The sequence below is a fragment of the Diadema setosum genome, chromosome 17 (genome assembly GCF_964275005.1).
Source record: "Diadema setosum chromosome 17, eeDiaSeto1, whole genome shotgun sequence".
Classification (NCBI taxonomy): domain Eukaryota; kingdom Metazoa; phylum Echinodermata; class Echinoidea; order Diadematoida; family Diadematidae; genus Diadema; species Diadema setosum.
The window spans coordinates 6,676,133-6,698,854 of record NC_092701.1 but is presented as its reverse complement, the minus strand read 5'-3'; the positions used below and the strand labels follow the sequence as shown (position 1 = coordinate 6,698,854).

Below are 22,722 nucleotides of genomic sequence, written 5' to 3'. Positions count from 1 at the left end.
TGAAACAATGCGAGTCAGAACTGACGCGTAACCGAGTCCATTGGGGTCACACCCTGTTACGGGTCAAACATGATTTAGAATTTGGTCTGAAGACCCGGAATGGGGTCACCTTGACCCAATTCATGACTCTGAATGGGGTCATATCTGACCCCATTCTTTGTCATTTCTGACCCGGAACGGGGTGTGACCCAACGGACCCTTTCCGGGTCAGTTCTGACCCCGGATGTTTTAAGAGTGTAGTATGTAGAAGAGAGAGAGAGGGGGGGGGGGGGGGGAGAGAGAGAGAGAGGGAGATTGAGGTAGGAGAAGATGACATCGGGATGAAGAGAAAATGTGGCACAATAAAAAATGAAGATTCTTTCTTACTCCTGTCTCTTGATCCCCATCCCTCTCCACGAGCATCATGCTGCACACTTCTTTCACTGCAGTATCATAGGCTGCCGAAGAGTCAAGCTTTAGCTTGTTATTGGCAACCGTTCTCTGTGGTGATTTATAACGCATATTATGTGTAATGAAAATTTGCTGAAATTGTATGGAGAATAACCATAGTGTGTATAGTTCCATATTATATATATTTTGTGTTTGATGATATTGTTGGGGAAAAAAAGAAATTGTAAATGATGTGCCATAGAAAGAATGAATAAATCAAATCAAATCAAATCAAATCAAAGTGGAAGAAACAGAAGAAGAGGGAGAGAAAAAGAAGAAACATGAATAAATATGAAGATGATTTTGATGAAACCATGTGGAGTCCCCGAAATGATATACAGAGAAGACTAGGCTTAATCTTGTATTTTATAGATTCTAGAGGGTGTAAGGCTTGATAAGCAGTTCGGGGGTTCCAGTTTGCGCATGAGCAGAAAAAGGTCATTTGTACTGAGAGACAGGTTCGTTTTTTAATTGACTGAAGTAAGCATCGTGATGCAATGATAATTCCTATAATCCTTATTAATGATGCCTGCCAGTACATCCACCTAAAAGCAAGCCTGGTATTTGGCAATGTTCAAAGAAAAAAAAAGTGAACGCATTCAAACAGCACAATGAATGGATGCTTCCCAAAGTGTTGACTGGCGAATCATTCTGTTCACTCTACGAAAGTTCATTTGAATGCGAGTTCCATAAATTGCTATGTTGGGCAAAACTGATACATTATATCATTTGAATCGAGTGTAGTGCCTAACCGACTGAGAAAAAGGAAAGGTCATTAATTTGTACCATGTGCACATGAGCTATCTCCGAACTGGCTTATTAAGCTCAGAGAGAGAAGAGAGAGAGAGGGAGGGAGAGAGATGACGTAAGAAACAAACGCAGTTAAGGACATACGAACACGATGTGATTATTTTTCGTCAGCAAGTTCAAAAATGAAATAAGATTGAACTATAAAAGATAAACTGGGTCCGAATCAGAAAGAAATGTGTGCTGTATAGATAATGACAATTCGTCACGGATTAAATTCTAGGTGCATACACTCTATTGAGACGCTCCTTTCTCTCGGCTGATATCTAAGGTTACTCTCGACATTATGTTTTTCAGGCACGTGACATTTCAACTGTTAAATTCCTTTGATGAACTTGATTCTCCCTATGTTTTTGTTCTCTCTCTCTTTCTCTCTCTTTTTTTTTCATCATAAACTTTCTCTCTCTCTACCGTCCTGCAAACAATAATATTAAATTGGTTACCTAAGAGCCCTATCTGTTCAGCAAAAACTGCAACATGAATCTGACGGCCGACCAAATCGCCGAGATTTCCTGACTCTGAGGAAGTTACTGTCCGAGATCGAGGATGCGGTTTACTGGTTGGGCCCCGACGTTACTCACCTTCCGCTTCACCTAACGGTAGATGACGGCTTGGAAGCACCGTTTGCTTATTTGGAGCGGTGAGTTTATCTTCACGGTCTACATGAGGTCAGAATTGGGTATTGTAATCCATGGATTTTAAAATACCTATTTCATTTTTCGGATTGACGAACCAATTGGGAAAAACGCCACAAAATCATGTCCGGATTAGCAAACCTTATTTCATTTTCGGATTCAAGTTCGAATTTATTTCGGGGTTTTTTTCCCCACAATAACATAATCTATGAATGTGTATCTCACTTTCTTTAGTGACAGAAATAATGGATGTAAATTTGCACAGAGAAAACGACCGTTATCAGGGCAATTACCCCTGAGGGCAGTTACCCCATGGCTAAATACTGGTTAGTGATAAGGTTAGAGTGAAGATAAAAGGGTAAGATTTTAGGGTTAGGATTAGGCTCATCAGGATTAGGATTAGGGTTAGGGTCGGGGGAAGGGTCCGGGGTAATTGCCCATCAGGGGGTAATTGTCCTTATAGTAGACCCGAAAACAACAACAATTGAAAACTTACAGTAGCGATTCATTTGAATATGTGCTGAGTTATATTAAACGAAAGTGAAATGATTGTCAATGTGCACTGTGTGAAAAACCGGAGGGACCCATTGAAAGTCAATGCATGTAATATGTGGGCTCCTCAAGGATAAAATAAAAGATCGATGCAAAATTGATTAAAAACGGCAACAAAGCAGCACAAAAAGTTTGGCACAAAAAGTTACTGACAAATGAACAACATACAAACTAGTAATCATGAGACAGTCTGGGACAGCAACAAGACTATTTTTAAAGGTAGGGAATCCCATTTGCATGCCTCAAATGAAGAGTTGTATAAATACAGTGGTATGTTGAAGAGAGTATCATTTTAGAAACTCCCATAAAGTATTGAATGTGGAAGGTAACATTTAGTACATTTTTATTGACTGTTAGATTTTGAATTGAATTCTTTTCGGGGCTCACCGTAAATTCCAGTACATTACTAGGCTACCTTTGCAGACCCATGCACTGCATGTGTGTCCATCATGTATATTTTGTGAAGAAAGTTCATCAAAACTTACAAAACATTTCTATATACATTCTTGCCACACACTCTATATGTTATTACATCAGCTCTTATACTTTTAGATTTGTGTTTATAGATAAAAAATACAGAAGACTGCAACAAAAAGGCTTAAGTGTGGCTGACGCGCAAAACTACTGAGCAGTTGAGTTTTGTGCATTATTCAAATTGTAGATAACTGTTGACTTCCAAATTTCTCAGCAGTGGCCTAAACAAGTCCCCTGAGGTTCATATTTAATGTTTTGCTGCATTTTGGGAGTTCTGTAAAAGGTATCCCCTACCTTTAAGGGACAAATGACTTGAAACAAGACTATATAGCGTGACAAAGAGGTAACAAAATATACAGGAATATGCAAAAGAGACAACAAGGATTGGCAGTTTGAAGAGAAAAAAAAAAGAAAAGAATATGCAACAAACCCTTCAACTGCGAACTATAGGTTAAAGAAAGTGTAATCATAGCCTTAGCTTAGGCAAAAGTAGCGATAATAAAAATCGGCAATGCAGATTTTACAGAATGATGCGTAACATAATAAGCCTATATAAACTAATCCAATTCTGGGGTCGTCATTATAGGATTACAAAAGGAAAAACTTAAATCCCCTTTTCAATGAGGATATAGAAGGAGCAGATTTTATATCCTGATTCAGGGAATTCCAGTAATTTGGTCCACTGTAAATGAGTGTGTTCTTTGTTAGAATCGCAAGAAGACAGTGGTAAGTGATCATTAGAGGTCGATCGGAGTAATTATGGAATGATTAATTTTCAGAAACATAGAATAAAAATAGCCTAGAGTAAACTGTTATCATACCTGGGGGGTGTTTCATAAAGCTGTTCGTAAAGTTACGAACGACTTACGAGCGACTGGTGATCAGTTCTTGTGCTGAATTATGGAAATTCTGATAAGTATAGCACATGAGAATTGATCACCAGTTGCACGTAAGTTGTTCGTAACTTTACAAACAGCTTCATGAAACAGGCCCCTGTACATCAATTGACCTAAGTTAAATGAAAATAATTCGTTGATTTGTAATAGAAAATTACAGGCAAACCATGCATTTGTATGTGAACATATTGGATAATTGCAAATAATAAGGAGGGCTTTCTTTTGCAGTAATAGTATAGAATTTCAGTCTGTTCAAAACACCTATATTGAGAGAAATGATTTTGTAGATAATAATTATTATTATCAGTATGTAGGCCTATTTTCCAAGAAAGTTTATTATCTACAAAAATACCGAGAGATGTAAAATATTACACACTTTCTAAATTACAATCATCTAGAACTATTTCTGAAATCAAAGATTAACAGTATTGCTGAAAATCATATACTTTGTGTGTTTTTTTATCATTAGCTCCGACCACATTTGTCACTTTTTTCAATTCTATACTGCTTGTTGAACAAGAACATCGATATCATTATGGGCAAGAAAAACACTGGTATCATCTGCAAAATGTATAAAGGAAAATCATTGATTAAGAATAACAGCAGCTCTAAATGACTTCCCTGTGGAACGCCACACTTAATATCTCTTGTAACTGATTTATTATCTTGAAACAAATTATTTTCCGTCAGCTAAATAATTGTGGAAAAGAACTTTCGGAATAATGAACATCACCAATTTAAAGTGGTCCACCCCAAAAACACAATTGGATCCCATGTAAGAAAAGCTAGTGTAGCTATTTTGGGCGACCGAGCTGTACTATAGTATTCTGGGCAATCCAGCCATCTTGTGAGATTGAAAAAAAAAAAGAAAGCCAGCAAACAAACTGACAATTTTCAAATCCAAGAAATTCTTTCGTCGATATGTTTTTATGCAACTTATTGACAAATTGCCCTACATCGACGTAAAGAAGGATAATAACCAACACTTGCTGTCGGGCAGAAGTTCGGTGGTCTAGTGAAGATGACGCCTGTCCGGTGATCAGGAGGTCGTAGATTCGAATCCTGCTCGAGTATGTACGCCCATGATTTCTTTTATCATGACTACTACTAAAGCACTAATCAATTCAGTGCTTGCTTATGATGTAGGGCAATATTTCAATCAATTGCATGAAACTGACCATGTATTGTATTTATGTTTGTATGTGCATGTCCATGTGATTTTTTTTTTTTCTATTTGAATCAAGCTTTCTACGAAAAGCCGGATCTGCCTTGAACGCCACAACGCTACACTACTACAATGTACACAAAGACAGCTCTACCACAATTGAAAACTTCACCGACCCGGACGTATTAGATCACATCGTGAAGGAGCTGCATTACTATACAGACGTAGTCAAGTCTTCTATGGAGGAGCCAGTGGAAAGGTGGATTGGGGAGGGATCCTCCGTAACATCTGGCGGGTTGATCAACGCCTCGTCCCGCTTTGCTGCAGGGTTCCCGTAAGCCACAGATAATAACATGTGAAATGTATCTCTAGCGGATTACTAGTATGTGTAATAACACACGTAATGCAGTATAGATTCCACTGGTCACGGATGTAGCTTCTTCTTTCTCTTTCCTTTATTTTGTTTTCAAGCTTTCGGTCATTTTGCCTTCCATCAGGATCTAAACAAAGACACAGAATGACAAAGTGTGCCAGTGCTAGCGATATTACAAGTAATGACATGACTAATTATAACATGTCTTATATAACAATATCTGTACAAAGGCACTGTATTCATGGCGTATGCTAAGTATACAGAACACGCACACTTTTTTTTGTTTTTCAATGATATTTTATTGATTTCATTCAAATCATTCATAAATCGACCCATTTTGGGTGTAACATGAACATAAAACAGTACAAATGTCATTCAAAAATACAAATCCATTTGTCAATTTATACTGCCGATCATCTCTCTTCAAACATAACAACTCGATTATAAATCAATCCTACTGACCATTTCTTCACGAGAAAGTATTGACATGTACAAAAAAAAAACAAAAAAACAACAAAACTTTGACTGTACTGAATCATGTCACACTTACGAAGGTATATACACAAAAAAGCAACAAAAATATGTTGGACAAAACTAGAATGAAATCATTTCATTGAAAATGAAATAGCCATCCCCACCAACCCCGATTCACTAAAACCTACCCCACACCCACACCCACAACCACCAAACACATACACCCACAACCACCACACGCATACACACCAAACACATACACCCACACACCACACACACACACAACCATACAGCCCACACACAAAACACCCGAAGCGATACCACCTTCCTTCCTAATGAAAACAACTTCCACATGTTAATTGATACGTAAAACATACAAGCGTGTAATGGACCGTATGCAGAAAAGCATCGTCCGCCCGCACCCAAATACCGCTCCAAATTCACATTCAAAATCATCAAATAAACCTCATCAAACTCCTAATTACTGATAAAATCCTATAACCTTTATGCCAACAAAAAAAAAAAAACTTACCCCTCCCCGCACGCGGCCAATAACACATCAACTACGCTGTACTAAAAAAAAAAGAAAAACAAAACAAAACAATATTTAAGCTCTTGTTCCAGAAACATTTTCCCATTTCAGCAAATGTAATCCCAACTTATTTCTTTTTAAAGCAATTTCTTTTTCTTCATCCCGAAAACTCATTATTCTTTTACAAATTTCCTCAAAAGTAGGAATTTTTCCCTCCGACCTAGATCTAAAAATAATGTATTTCAGAATAAAAATTATTGTATTATGTAGTTTTATTTTTGGATCCCTTCCCATAACGCCAAAATGAACATCTCTCCATTCTATATTTCGAAGATCTACCATCTCAAACCTATCTATCATTTTCTGCCACAAATTCCTTACATACACACACTCCCAAAATAAATGTTTATATGTTTCTACCGATTGCTCACAAAAAGAACACCGGTTATTTGCAACAAAACCAAACTCAAAAAGATTTTCTTCTGTATAAACAACTCCATGTAATAATTTATACTGAAATTCCCTAAGTTTTGTTAGAAGTGTTGTCATTCTTGGTCTTAAAAATATATGTGTAATTTCCTTCTTCGAAAACGAATAATCATTTTGACCATCTTTTATTCGTAAAATATACGATTGCTGTAAATTTGTAACTAAGAGTTCATATACCTTTCTAAATGAAACATCTTTCAATAAAATTACATTTTCAAAAATTTTCAAAGAAATATTATATTCCTCTTTATCAACAGAATAAAAATCATATAAATTTCCCTCAAATTTCTGGCTTCTTACAATAACCTCCCCTATTTTCCAAACTTTAACTATATTTTCACTATCTAATCCTAACCTGTGAAAATGTACTGCTGATCTCATACAATCTTTTTCCAAAATTTGCTTTACTAAATAAATATTCTTCCTATACAAATTTTCACAAAAAATCATTTTCCCTCTACACAAATAATCCTTATTATTAAAAAAAATCGGATTAATCTTGCCTTCTAAATAATTCCGGTTATTCTCCATTTCTTGCCATGCCCTCAAAATTTCTAAATAAAACAATGGTACTTTAAGCTTTAATAATCGTATATCATAATTACACAAAAATATGAATCGTCCTCCCACAGGCCTATGATATAATCAAAAAAAAGTTTCCATCCCATGAGCTTTTCACCGTATAACAATCGCTTCAACCACATAATTCTTTGACTCTTAACAAATAATTCAAAATTTGTCATTCTAAGACCGCCCTCACTATAATCCTCATAACAAATAACCCTTTTAATTCGATCTTTACCATTCCATATAAATTCAAAACAAATTTTATTAATATCTGCCACTACCCACTTTGGAACCTCTATTGATGAAGAAACATAATATAATTTAGACAAAGCATATGTTTTAAGCAAATATATTTTTCCCATTACAGTCAAATCTCTTTGTCTCCACCATCCCAAAAGTCTTTTAATCTTACTCAATATCTCTTTATAATTCAATTCTTCTCTGACCTTAATATCCAATGCAAAATACACTCCTAAAATTTTCATTTCAGTTACAACATTGCCCATGGGTAACCTTTCATATCTTCCCTTTTTCTTCCCTATCCTCATTACCTTTGTTTTATCAACATTTACCTTCAAACCACATAATTCATAAAAATCCTTAAACATTTCCTGTATTCTGATAAATGATGACCTATGTCTAACAAATAAAGTCATATCATCAGCATATAAAACTTGCCGAACCTCAAAATTCTCAAACTGAATACCTCTGATCCCATTATCCCTTCTCACCGCCTGCGCCAAAATTTCCATTACCAACAAAAACAAATATGGTGATAATGGGTCCCCTTGCCTCACCCCTCGCTTAATATCAAAATAACTTGTCGAAACGCCTCCGTTCATAACACAACTACTAATTCCATTATACATGATTTTTACCCAGGAACAAAACGACTCACCAAATCCAAATAATTCCAACGCCTTATATAGAAATTTGTGCGAAACTGAATCAAACGCTTTTTCAAAATCAACTGCTATCAAATATGCCTCTTCTTCACAATAATTATTACAATAAAAAATTATATCATCTATCAAACGCAAAGCCTCACCAATATACCTGTTTTCTATATAACCAACTTGATCCAAATGAACAATCTCATGTAAGACTCCCTTTATTCGATTTGCCATTATCTTGGAAAGCATCTTATAATCCGTGTTCAACAAAGTAATCGGTCTATAATTCTTTATAAATAATGGATCTTTGCCCTCTTTCTCAATCAATGTTATTACACCTTGTTTTTGAGACGTTGCTAAACAACCTTTCTCAAAAGCTTCATTAAAAACTTCAACCAATAAACTTCCTATTTGTGGCCAAAATGTAAGATAAAATTCAACTGTAAATCCATCATTCCCAGGTGATTTATTTAATTTCATGCTTTTTAAACACTCCCAACATTCTTCTTTAGTAATTTTTCCTTCACAGAAACTCTTACTTTCATCACTTAATTGAGGAGTATCTTTACAAAATACACTTTCTCTGAAATCATCACACACCAATTCATTTTCTGAATACAGATTTCTATAAAAATTTCTAATCAATTGCATTATTACATCCTTCTCTTTGATCACATCTCCCTTATCATCGCACATTTCCCGTATAACCGTTTTCTGTTTATTCGACTTGAGCAACTGCTCAAAATACTCTTGATTCTGTTCACCCTCTTCATACCAGACCACTCTTGACCTAACTTTTAATCCATCCGTATACACATTATACAATTTCTTCAATTCCGTTTTTTTACTCTCTATATCCTTTAAAATTCTACCACTGTCAGGAGACGACAGAAGATCTTTCTCCATAATATCTATTTCATATTCCAATTTCTGTATACTTAATCTTCTCTCCTTTGATTTTTTCTTCAAAAATTTCATTGCAAAATTTCTCATTTTCATCTTTAAAAAATCCCAGAAAGAAGATTTATTATCAAACTCTGTCAACCACTGTAATTCAATACTTTTTATTTCTTCATTCATTCCCTGTACAAATTCCTTATCAAAACACAAACTATTATTGAATTTCCAATAGGACTTCCCATAACTTTCATTATGTCGAATAGATTTCAATTGTAAAAAAATCCCAGAATGATCAGGTGCTACTGATGATATAATCTCACATGTTCTTACTGAACTTTCCAAATCCTTTGATATAAACCAGTAGTCTAAGCGACTTTGAACCAGCGGAGCGATTTGCCTAAAAGAAAATCGCTTTAACACTGGGTTTCGTTTCCGCCATATATCAATCAAATTCATTTTCTTCAAAAAACCCTCTAATTCTTTACTACCACTCATTCTCAAGTAAGTACTATCACCCATATAATCCAAATCTTTATCCATTACTACATTAAAATCTCCACCCAAAATTAAAGAAAAATTCATAGAATATAACTTTGACAGACAATCATTAAAATTCACAAGAAAATCAATTTGTCTATGCACCCTATCCCTTGTTGGGAAATAAACATTTCCCAGAAGCAGTTTGTAACCTAGTAAATCCCCTTTTAAAACCACAAAACGCCCTTCATCATCTGTCATAACCTGATCAATCTTAAACCTCAATCCAGGGGCTAACAAAATCATTACTCCCCTACTATGATTTGACCCATGACTAAAAATGATACGTCCTCCCCATTCTCCTTCCCACTCTTCCTCAATATCAGGGGTACTGTACGTTTCCTGTAACATAACTATATCCCCCTTTCTCATTCTAACCCAATCAAAAATCATCTTTCTCTTTACTCGATCCCGTACCCCCCTCACATTAAGTGAAATTAAATTCAGACCCGCCATGATGTATGATAAATGGTATCTACGTCACCGAGAGGGAAAATCCTACCTACATAATACTGATAAATCAGAGCAAACCACTCAGACCTACTACATCCAGACCTCTGAACTGTACACCAAGAAAAAAGACGGTATCCCACACACCACTTCCATTCCGCACCACAACACACACAACAGAACACACACCCACTCACCCGTACCCGACCTACCCCCGACAACACAACACTTATCCTATTCATCCTCACTCTTCAACACACCCGTCAATGATTAACACCTACATATTTCTGAAGCCGCTCCCTTCCCCGCATTATACTTTCTATCCCGTCATTATTATCACACACAAAATTACCCATTTATTATACTGTCACTCCCCACACACCTATCCCTCCCCCTTATTTCACTGATCTTGGTCTACCAAAACCTTAACTAAAATACCAACAATTATAAATATAGATTAAGCTCTCCACAGTAAGTGGCTGTTTCCTTTCTACCCAAAGCAAAACACACAAGCAACCAGTTAAAGTACAAACATATCGTAAAAAAAAAAAAAATCAATCTCATGAAAACATTTGATAACGACCTGGCTTACCCAAACAACGTGTATGAATCAACTGTTGTCACTAAAACCTATAGTGGCAGAATGGCGGCAGAATGGCCACTTGGAATACATTGTACATGAAAATCATCATCTTTTTATGTAAATTAAATATACAGTCTTCTTTATAGCATGACGACTCTTATACTAAACACAACAACAGCAAAAAAGAAAGGAAAACAAAATCAGTTGAAACATGTCATCCACTGCGCCTAGAGTGGGAAATCCTCATCTCACTGCATATTCCATCTCTGGCTGCCTCCACATTGCCCTGGGCAGCGCGGAGACAGCCATCCCATTGTGATAGAGGGCGACATGGTATAATTAATGTCATGACCAAAACTCGTGAAAAAGTTACAAAAAGAGTCCAGTGCCCTCATCATAATATCGGAGCCTGACATCAAATTCCTAATTTGAATTCTAACCGAGATTCCTGAGTACCTCAGCAATCTTCGTTGAAACATAATATTCCAGATATTTCCTCTTTAACATGACCTTGAAAACGTGACCTCTATAAATCCGTTGTTACAAAGCAAACCAGGCCGGCCAGGCCACTTAGAATGCATTAAAAAAAAAAAAAAAAAAAAAAGCATGCGCAAATTAAAGATACCAGTATTCATACCTCCCTAGGCAGCCGAACATTTTACTCAAGATTCACACAGAAAAACTATTCCTTTTAATCTAGGAGTCGACTCCCTGGTTAAAACCTGTCACCCCACCATGCCTACAATGGGAGGCCTTCATCCAATTTACATACATTGTATTCCGTGACTGACTGTCTCCGCGCTGCCCCCAGCAACACGAAAACAGCCAAGTCAGAGGGCTGCATGGCCTACAGACCTTCTTCCGATTTACATATTCCGTAACTTACTGTCTCCACGCTGCCCAAGGCAACGCTGAAACAGCCAATCAGAGGCCTAACATTGCCTACATGACCTAACTCATGAAAGGGTTAGAAAACAAGTTCAATGTTCTCTCTCTTTATACCATTGAACTGACAAAACAAATTACAAATTCCTAATTTGAATCATCGGTCCAAATTCCTATATACGTACATCTGCATGCTTTCTTCGTCATACCCCCTTCGTCTGCCAAGCAGACCAAAAAACGTAGCGGCAGGTGGCCACTTGGAATGCATTTTACCATAAGCACATATAAATTAGAATCCATTTATCACAAAAGACCAAAAAAAAAAAAAAAAAAAAAAAGCACACACACACACACACACACACACACACACACACGCCTTCTATACCCTAACACAACACCAACAACACACCAAAACCAACCACAAACCATGGAACACCATGTCATCAATGACATAACAGCGGCTGCCCATCGCAATATGCATGTAGGTATAGAATCTTTGCTTTAGTATCCTAATGTGTGTGTGTTCTGTATATTCAGGATTGGGGCCAGCTTTCACATTAATTTTTCCTCTTCCTTTTGAAAACGTACGGTCAAATTTTACCACCAACAACAAACTTGTCATGTGTATCATCGCCAGGGTGACAAAATATGAAGAATGGACATCATAAGTATGTATGACCACCTCCCCTGTTCAACCTCCCTCCCCCAAGCTTGCTATGATGTTCTTAGTTATAGTCTGCATTAAAGCATGGAAGATGTACTTGCGATACTTACAGAATTGCGCTTGACCCCGGGATATATCTTTCTGGCTAATCAGCTTCTTGAAACTTATCAAGGAATGAATATTCTATGGTGTTTCTTTTTCCCCCCTTTTTTTTTTTCATTTCTGCAGGCTGCTGAATAATCTTGGCGCAGCAGCGAGAATGAACATCAAAATCTTCATCTACTGGAATCTTATTAGCGGAAATTATGAGCTTATTTCAAGAAACGGAACACCCAGAGCGGTATGCAACAAAAATCTCATCTTTTTTGAGTATGTAACAAATGCAAATAGATCAGTTTCCTTCTGTTTGCATTTGTTACATACTCAAAAAGCTGCATCACTTAGGTGATCCCTTGCATTTATCCCCAAGTTGAACTATCCTTCGGATATATGTCAGGGTTTAAGTGTGTGCGTGTGTGTCACACACATACACACGTTGCTTCTGACCATTGAAGGGTTTCTGGGACGAATACTACCCTATAGGGCTTTCTGTAGCTCAGTCGGTAGAGCACCGGGCTATCATCTCGGGTTCGAATTCCGATGGAATCCCATTTTCTTAGCTCATTTTTCCACTCTAAGGCTCATTTATGAGATTTGTATGACAATGTTTTTCTCAGTTTATTTCATCACATTCTTTTAATGGTAACGATGGATGTATTCAATTTACCTGAATGAATGTCATCTTCCCCGAATTGCTTTTGCATCATCTAAACTTGCAAAAAAAAAAAAAAAAATGCAAGGAGAATCACTGCATATATGAATAAAGTTGATTCGTATAGAAAAGCTAATATCATCAAAAGTATTCTCGCCTGTGACTGAAAGTTACTCGTCAACATTATACAAAATTTGATAAATTTTAATAAACTAAGTTATTACGCGCTGGTAGTTACAGTATATGACTTACCTGGAAATTACACTTTAATTCATTACATCTCTTTATTGCAAGTTGTATTAGCACGTACTTCATGTAGACCCTATAGTTATCTTTTGTATTATTGTGTATTAGTTTTTATCTCACGAGTATAGACAACAGACCTATAAAACGGGGGACGTTGAATGTGTCTATTGAGATTTGGCGTCGTGTTCGTTCAATTACACTATTTGTTCCGCGTCTGAAGTGTTCACGTCAGTTTCAAATGAAACATGAATACAAATCCACAACACTGGCAAAACAAAACAAAACAAAACAAACCAAACCAAAACAAAACAAAACAAAACGAAAAACAACGACAACAACAACAAAACTCAACAACGTATGAAGAGTTTGTTTGCAAAATCCGATAAGTCCATTTTTGAAGATTTTGAAGTACGGTTTCTGTCATAAAGTACAAAATAATACCTTTTAAATGATATATTGGTCACTACATATAAAGGTATATTTTTGAAGTTATGGTCAAAAGAAGCAAAAATTTTCTTATTATTCTCTTTATTTTTCTTGACCTTTAATCGCAAATATCTCCATTTGACAAATATGGACTTATCGGTTTTTGCAAACAAACTCTTCATATCATGAACTACAAAAAAAAAAAAAAAAACCAACAAACACCAAACAGTTGCGGGTTTTCCGTTAGCTTTATCCCTTTTCTTACACATCTTTCTTTGTATTATTATTATTTTTTTTTTATTGTAGCTGTACTGGGTTTGTCTTCTGCATAAACGCCTAGTTGGTCAAAGGGTCTTAACCACTGAAGTCAAAATGGGCCTGATGTTTCCCTGGCCAAGATCGCAGCCAAAAAGTCAGCGCAGATACGTGCGCGTTTATGCGCACTGCACGTCAGACAGGTGAGCGTATATTTTTGACTGTGTTCTCTGTCCAAACATGACCGGACCGTTTTTTTTTCTAAAATACATGTATTTAAAAGAGGAATGGAACACAATAATATGCACGTGGATTGAGTAACTGCAGCAATCTTAATAGAATACATGTGAGAATTTGAAGAAAATCAGACGATCTGTTCAAAAGTGATGAATTTTTACAATTTCGCTGCCACCATCCCATGTCGTCTGAAGATGACAACGAGACTTAGAATATCCGCAAAATTTTATGTTGAACTTCTTACAGCTTCGTTAATGATAAAGGGGTACATTATAATTATTTCTTTCTTGTGCAATTCAACACTTAATTGATTAGCAGAGGTTTCATTAAATAAAAAGATCGGATCTGGGTGCATTTCGAAAGTTCTAGAATATTCTCATTCTACGTTATGTTCAGAAAGAGTGACTCGAAGAACAATCGAGTGACAATTAGACGAGGTGATGACGTCACAGCCTCGCACATGTCCCCAATGACACAGACACACAGGAAGAATCACCAAAGTTGCTTTTAGTTATACATGAAGTCACAAAGAAAACTTACATCCTTCTCATCAGCTTTGTCTTGTTGCAATAAGCTACAGTGCAGCAAAGATAAGTTTCAAAGGACTATAAAGGGTTATATGGTACATTACTATAAAAGTCGACCATAAACACGACTTATTATGGTATTTTGTTCAGTAGGCAATCAGAGAGTAAAAAATGAGACGTCATCACCGCAGCTGATTCTCTTATAGTTGTTTCAAACAATGTCACTGTCGGACAAAAACATTAACGTTTATTGCTTAGTATCTTTTGATGGCCCAAACGGGCACTTCCGATTCAAGATGGGTCTTTTTGTGTCCGTTTTTTTTTTTTTTCTTCTTCTTCTTCTTTTTTCAAGAGACCATTGACCACCGGCAGAGAAAAAGAGGTAGTGTTGAACCCTGCTATTATCATTCTTCGTCGCATCATCGTTATCTCGTAATTACATGTAGTATTATTATTATCATTGCCATGAGACATGGATCATTCACCGTTGTTTCATGTTTTTTTTTCTTCCTTTGATGTTGGCAATTATCAAGATCCTCCTACCAAGCAGGGGCTGTCACGTTAATAGTTCTCAACCTCCTGAACGACACCACTGCTGTTATGCGGTTATCCGGTCTCCAGAGCAAAACGAGCGTAGATGAATACCTTCTGACTCCATTCGGAGGGAGCCTGGATTCTGAGTAAGAATATGTAATAAATAAGTGAATATGTATATAAACAATGTGTATATATATATATATATATATATATATATATATATATATATATATATATATATGCACACTTGGTAAATCTGTCCTACTATTGCCTGATGATTACACCTCATGGAAGATGCATGAAACTCAGAGTTGCAATAAATACAGATGAACCTTCAGTCAATCGCGTGAACGTATTTCACTACTTCTGTCTATTATTGTTATTATATAGTGCATATATGTATAAATAAACATAAATATCAATAATGATAATAATAGTGATAATAATACTACTACTACTACTACTACTACTACTACTACTACTAATAATAATAATAATAATAATGATTGGAGGCAGAGAGAGAGAGAGAGAGGAAGATAAAGAGAAAGTATAGGTTTACCCGAATATATTAAATATGATATTCATTTATTGATCATATATGGAGTACTTTAGTGTACCCTATCACCGATAGGCATTCACTCACTGTTTATAGCCTTCATTATACCCTTCATCTAATAAATTTTCTCTATTTTTTTGTCGTCATAATAGCATAGGATTCATGCAGTTCATCGAACACAACTCTTAATGGGATACCCCCCCCCCTCTCTCTTTCTTTTAATACGACCTCTTTATCAACGTCTTTTTCAGCTCTATCGAACTCAACGGTAAGGTGCTCGCTATGATCGATGATTCTACACTTCCCGATACCCCACCACGCCCTCTTCCGGCGGGATCTCCGATCTCCTTGCCGCCGAGAACGTACGGTTTTTACGTCATCAAAGACGCCAGGGCTGCAGCGTGCATAAAAAGCAGGGAAGGCACAGAATGATCGCCAGTGTGGAGAGTTTGATCGCAAATAAGTGAACTCCATTCTTGCTAACAAAGTGTAAGATATTTGCGATGAAAGCAGCTGAAAAATAGAAAACAATTATGGTTTATTCATGACAATCATTCCTCGAAGAATATTCCTTGTTATGTAACAAGCGATGTATCAGTTGATAGATCTTATTTTGCTCTCTATCTGATGATAGACTTTGCGATCAAAATCATTGTAGTGCTGACTTCCAGACTTGCATTTTCATTTGTTGTTGTAATTCATTATGGTTGGTAATTCATTGTGGTTATTGTGACTTTGTGATATCAACTTATAAGAGCTACATGAGAGATTAGGTTTACTGGACAAAAGAACGAAACTGTGCAGCTACTGATGTGATTTTGATTTAATAATTTTTATTCTGGTGGATTGTGTCACATTGGAGTTCAAATGGATGCACTGTCTGTATATTAAAATTATCCATATATGATTATAACCTTGATTGCATACTAATGTCTCCAAAATGATACAATACCATAGCGGTTATGCCAAATTATACTTAAATCGTCGGGAGAGATTCCCCTGTATTTCTTATATTTGCGTCAGATATGTATTGCAATCTATAACATCGATTCTTTGTTGCTTCGATTTTGAATCATTAATTGTAATCCTGATATATTACAAGCTTTTGGCGCAGGAAAAAAAGAAGAAGAAGAAGTAGGACAGACACAACACACAAAATGTTACAGAGTTGTTATAGAGTTGTATATCCAGGGATGATATCTTTGGACACGAAATGGCCACAGCATCTTTACCTCTATATAAGCAGTTTGATTGCAAAACAGCTTAACTCCATAAGCGTTAATTTGGGATATTTGTGATTACCATTTCTGCAACTAAAAAAAAATAATAAAGAAAATCATAGGAAAATATGGGATATTCTTATTCATAATTTCAAGATTATTCCTTGTTATGTAACAATTAAATTGTCGCTAGAAAGGTTTTATTTTGCTTCATCTGGTAATGGACCTACTTTAATTTTTTTTAATGGCACTTGACCCATTTTACCATTAAAGTGGCATTCCAGACGATTTTTATAATTTTCACATCAAGGAGTACATAAATCAACAGCTCCATGTATATACAATGTATTAGTGGAATTTTTGTGGTCCTTGAGCACAGAAATCGATACTTTGAAAACACAAAACATAATTTTACACTGAACAAGAATAATGACATAGGAGCCTCACATATATTTCGGAGATGTAGCAGTGTAATTCAATTACAATACCATGTGTTTAACAAGTTCACTTGTGTAGAATTTATGCATGCTTTCTTCTTCTGTTCTGCTTCCTTGACCCCTATGCATGCATTCTTGTAGTGAGGTTGCCATGTCATCATCCTTGTTCATTGCGATTTGTTACAGATTTTGAAAACATTCTTATTTCTCAACCCAATCACTATAAATTCTGAAACCCTGTACTCAGTATAACCAATTTATAGTTGTTCAAATGTAAAAGTCTGAAAATCATACGGAGGTCTTCTTTAAAATCTTCAGTTACTCGCATCACAGTATTAAACAAGTATTATGTGGGATGATAAATATGTTTAACTGAAAACAGATTATGCAGGTGACTATTTAAAAGGACTTCTTAAAGCCTGTATACTACTGACGCATTTACAAATAATCTCTATTATGTAAATATGTAGCATAATTATGATCTTGAATGAACTACAGATGTACATTGTATACAGTTAAACTCGCATAAGTCGATCTTCTCGGGACTGAGCAAAACACATCGACTTAGGCAATTTTCGACTTGTGCGTAAGTCGAAAAAAATCGACTTACAGTTTCACCACAGGTACATACATGTATGTTTAATGTACATGTATGTTGTCTACTCTGGAGCCGAGAGCTGGAGCGGTGTGCCGCAGCACGGGTCGCCCAGCAGGGCCGCGGCTAACTTTGCATGGACAGTGCATTAGTATTGGCACAGGTCCGATTACTTTACACCCTTGTTAAACCTTTGGGAAGTGGATATGAACGATATTTGAGCAGTGATTGATTCCAGTTTACCATACCGTGGCTTGAAATGCATGTAGAGGTGCAATTCTGATTTACCCGTGCCCGTAACTTTCCCCCTACTTTCCGCTTTGAAAACTCAGCAGCTTCATCCATTATACCACTCCACTACACAGCGCTGCAAATGCCAAGCTACATGTACACTGCAAGCTCAATACTGTACATGTAAATGAACGCATGTGTACTGTACGAACGCTGTACGTACGTAGCGCGACAGCTGACAGGGCTGTACCAGCGGACCTCCAAATACGAAGAGAGTTAAACGATCCCATGCTATCGCTTTGAATTTTGATTTTAGATCATTTTTTTTTGTCACCTCAAACTCATCTGACAAACAAAATAATGATGAGTAATGAATAATGAATAATAAATGACAGTGATTTATTACACAATAAAATCTTATTCGACTTAGGCACAGTGAATTCAATAGTTTTTCCGTGAAAGTGTTCTTGGAATTTCATCGACTTAGGCGAGTATTCGACTTACAAAATTCGACTTGTGAGTGAATTAATACACGTACGTCAATGGGGAAAAATCGGGACTTTTTAAAATCATCGACTTACGCGATTATTCGACATATGCGACGTCGACTTAGGCGAGTTTAACTGTACGACATAAATGGCTGATCAGTCCAAAGGCAGTTTTATTTCACTTGGGCCAAAGGCAGTGGGTAAAGAATATTGCACAAGGGCTAATAATAATGATAATAATAATAATAATAATAATAATAATACCGTGTAAGTTTCTGTCAGGTCTGTAATGTAATGTCCGTTTGTATTTACATTTCGTAAATTTTCCTATCAATTGTATGAGAATGGACTACGTCCATGGTATGTTTGTCCATAGCGTACAAGCTCTGCTTTTTAATGGATCCCTCATTTTTTGCTTCAGAGCATGGATTATAATTACAAGTTTGATTTTAAACTATGTACACTCAGACATGTTTTTAATTCATTATTTCCAAATTTTACTGCACAGTACTAGTCATCTATTGTACACTCAAGATTACTTGTAATTTTCTTATATCATGTTATGTTCTGTGGAAGAAGAAAATAAAATAAAATCAAATTGAAAATTGATGTAATATGTATTGTACAGTGAAACCCCGTTATAACGAGGTCCGTGGGACCGGCGATATTACCTCGTTATAACCGGTACCTCGTTATAACCGTACGCATCAAAAACAAAGAAAAACATAAGCACGACATCGGAATATACCCATCCTTTGCGTTGTTATTACACAATTATGGATCATTATTATTGAGATAATGAAGGGAAATTATTTGTGAATTAGACGAAAAAGTAGATGTTGAAATGAGATAATTCTTTATTGTAATTCTTGTTTGTTAATTTTTCCTAACACCAGCGCAAATAGAGTAAAATACAGGCGTTGTTTACCGTAACTTGCGAGGTATTTTTACGCTGTTGGTGCCCAGCGGGAATGCGATGATTTCATGAATCATTTCGGCTGTAATCTTGTACACTACAATCTTATGATCGTTGCGCTCGAAGGGATTAAAAATGCGTTCTTTATTTTCTTCCGAAAATTTCTTCGCGTTTTGTACATCCGTTCTTGAAAAATATGCGACAGGATTGAATGTGGAAGGTTATGTTGTGATCCTTTTTACGCAAATCTGTACCTCATAGACCATTCTGAAAGAATGAAAAATCTTCATTGTGAAATGCAGTGTTAAAATTGTGATAATGAACAAACCCAGATCTATTCAAACTAATGAATACGTTTGTTTCTAGGTTAACATGCTTATTCAACTATTTTTTACGCTACTGTCACCTGGCGAGATCGCGATAATTTCAGAGTAACATACATGCGTTATTTACCGTTAACTTGAGAGGTATTTTACGCTGTTGGAGCCCAGCGGGAATTCGATAATTTCATGAATCATTTCGGCTGTAATTTTATACAATGTATGATCGTTGCGTCCGACGGGATTAAAAATGCGTTCTTTACTTTCTTTCGAAAATCTCTTCGCGTTTTGTACATCCTTGAACTGTTAAATGCGTTTGTTTCTTTTTCCGAACACCGATTAAGTAGGTTAATATGCGTTATTCAACTATTTTTACGCTACTGTCACCCGGCGAGATCGCGATGATTTCATTAATTATTTCGGCTTTAATCATACACACTCATATTTAAATTATCATTTGTGAAATGATAATGAACAAATCCAGATCTATTCAAATTAATAAATGCGTTTGTTTCTTTTTCTGAACACCGATTAAGTAGGTTAACATGTGTTATTCAACTATTTTTACGCTACAGTCACCCGACGAGATCGCGATGATTTCATTAATTATTTCGGCTTTAATCATACACACTCATATTTAAATTATCATTTGTTAATGATAATGAACAAATCCAGATCTATTCAAATTAATAAATGCGTTCGTTTCTTTTTCTGAACACCGATTAAGGAGGTTAACATGCGTTTAATTCAACTATTTTTACGCTACTGTCACCCGACGGGATCGCGATGATTTCATTAATTATTTCGGCTTTAATCATCCACACTCATATTTGCTAAGCAGCAAAAGAACTGGAAGTCGGAACTAAAGATGGAAAGGATATAATAATGAGCTGCACACGCATTCCAATTGTTCATTTTTGGCCACAAGTGTCGCTACATGAAAAGTTTTTGAATGCGTTATCTTTTATTTCTCGTTGCGGTGTGGTCTGCCCTAATATCACGCACGCGTATCTCGCGGAAAAGAAAATCGAATGATTATGTTCAATGATTTAGTAGGAACATCGGAAGACATTCCTGTGTCTTATCGCGTGATTTAGAAGAAAACATGGAAGGAACGGTTCTCTGCAAAACGGAAAAAGACGTGGATAGCGTGATTTCGGTTTTCAGGGTTTCGTTTGTCGCGTGTTTGAAAGCGGCAATTTAGTCAAGAAATGGAACCTCGTTATATCCGATCAAATTGCTTATGTTTTTCTTTATCATGATGCACCGAAATTGTCCTCGTTATAACCGGAATCTCGTTATAACCGAACTCGTTATAACCGATTCGTTCTGCCATAGGTTTACACGCAAAGGAAAACGGGACCGACGCGATTACCTCGTTATAAGCGGTTCCTCGTTATAACCGAACTCGTTATAACGGGGTTTCACTGTACCACTACACATGTTAATATTGTGAAGCCCCCCCACCTTCCCATTCACTGCATTGTCGGTAGTCTTTCTCCCTGCCACTATAAGCACATACCAAATTAAAGGATAAATGAAAACATACTGATACTCAAATCAATGACTGAAACAATGCTATACATCTGGTGGTATCCATGGTAACATTTTATTCCATTTCACATGATAATCTGATGCAATAAAATATACATACAATGTATATCTTTGAAATAGATTCAGTACTTTACTGTTTATCATGCACAACATGACAGCTCAAAAAAAAAAAAAAAATGGCAGGAATTACTTCTTTAAATGCATTCACTTCCTCGAACCATTGCAAAATATCATCCAAGCGCTGAATGGTAAAACTACATTCAAATGTAAACAAAAAATGTAAAGTTAGCTTTCTCTTTTCTGTTTTGCCATTTGAATAAAATAATGCTGATTGATGAACACAGGTACTCCTACACATAATTTAACTCTTGCAGAGTTCTCTATAGACTTTATTAAAATTCTGATAATACAAAATGTAAATAATAAACTTGTCTGGCCAGAGACAAAAACAAAGGACTAAAAAAGTAACTCCTTTGCAGTCTTCTGCTTTTTCATCTTTCGTCTATTGGCAAATAGCTTCTGTATGTTGCAATTATGTAGAGACAATCAAATTCGAAGACAAATTACTTTTAACATTAAAAGCAGAGAACAAAATTTGTCTCCCTCTTGGGTTGTCTGTGAAGTCCAAGGTCTTTTCACAAGGTATAATGCACTCCTGTTATAACAGGCATGGTGGTTTTAACAAAATGTCATTACAATGAAGTAGGGCCTAACGTCCAACATTTACTACAGTTGTATCTATATATCTTGATATCCTGATATTTGTCTGGCTAGAATGAAATTTTGATGCGATGAAAGGAAACTGCCGATCCTACGGACTTTGCTATAATGGAAGTCATGTATACTTCCTTAAAATGAGAACCGTAATATATGAAGTGCATTATTCACTCTCATTTTCAAATGGTATTAAAGTGCACAGGCATCAATTGATGGGTACTACAGTAACAGGGCTGCTAATCCTACAATGTAAAGTGAAGAGTTTGGAGTGAGACACTGCCAGGGAGCGGAGCGATAAAGTGGGAGGGAGACGGTATAGAAAGGCGGTGGCTCCCTACCGTGGTACAGAGCTTTGACAATTTCAAACAGTGCATTTTGGTGCGTATTCTATTCATCATTTGAAC

At 36.2% G+C, this 22,722-nt stretch overlaps 1 pseudogene; it reads left to right on the top strand.

The window, feature by feature from the left end:
- LOC140241133 (heparanase-like) overlaps positions 1–16,547 on the top strand; it is a 24,973-nt pseudogene extending 8,426 nt beyond the window's left edge.
- Positions 16,548–22,722: the final 6,175 nt, after the last annotated feature.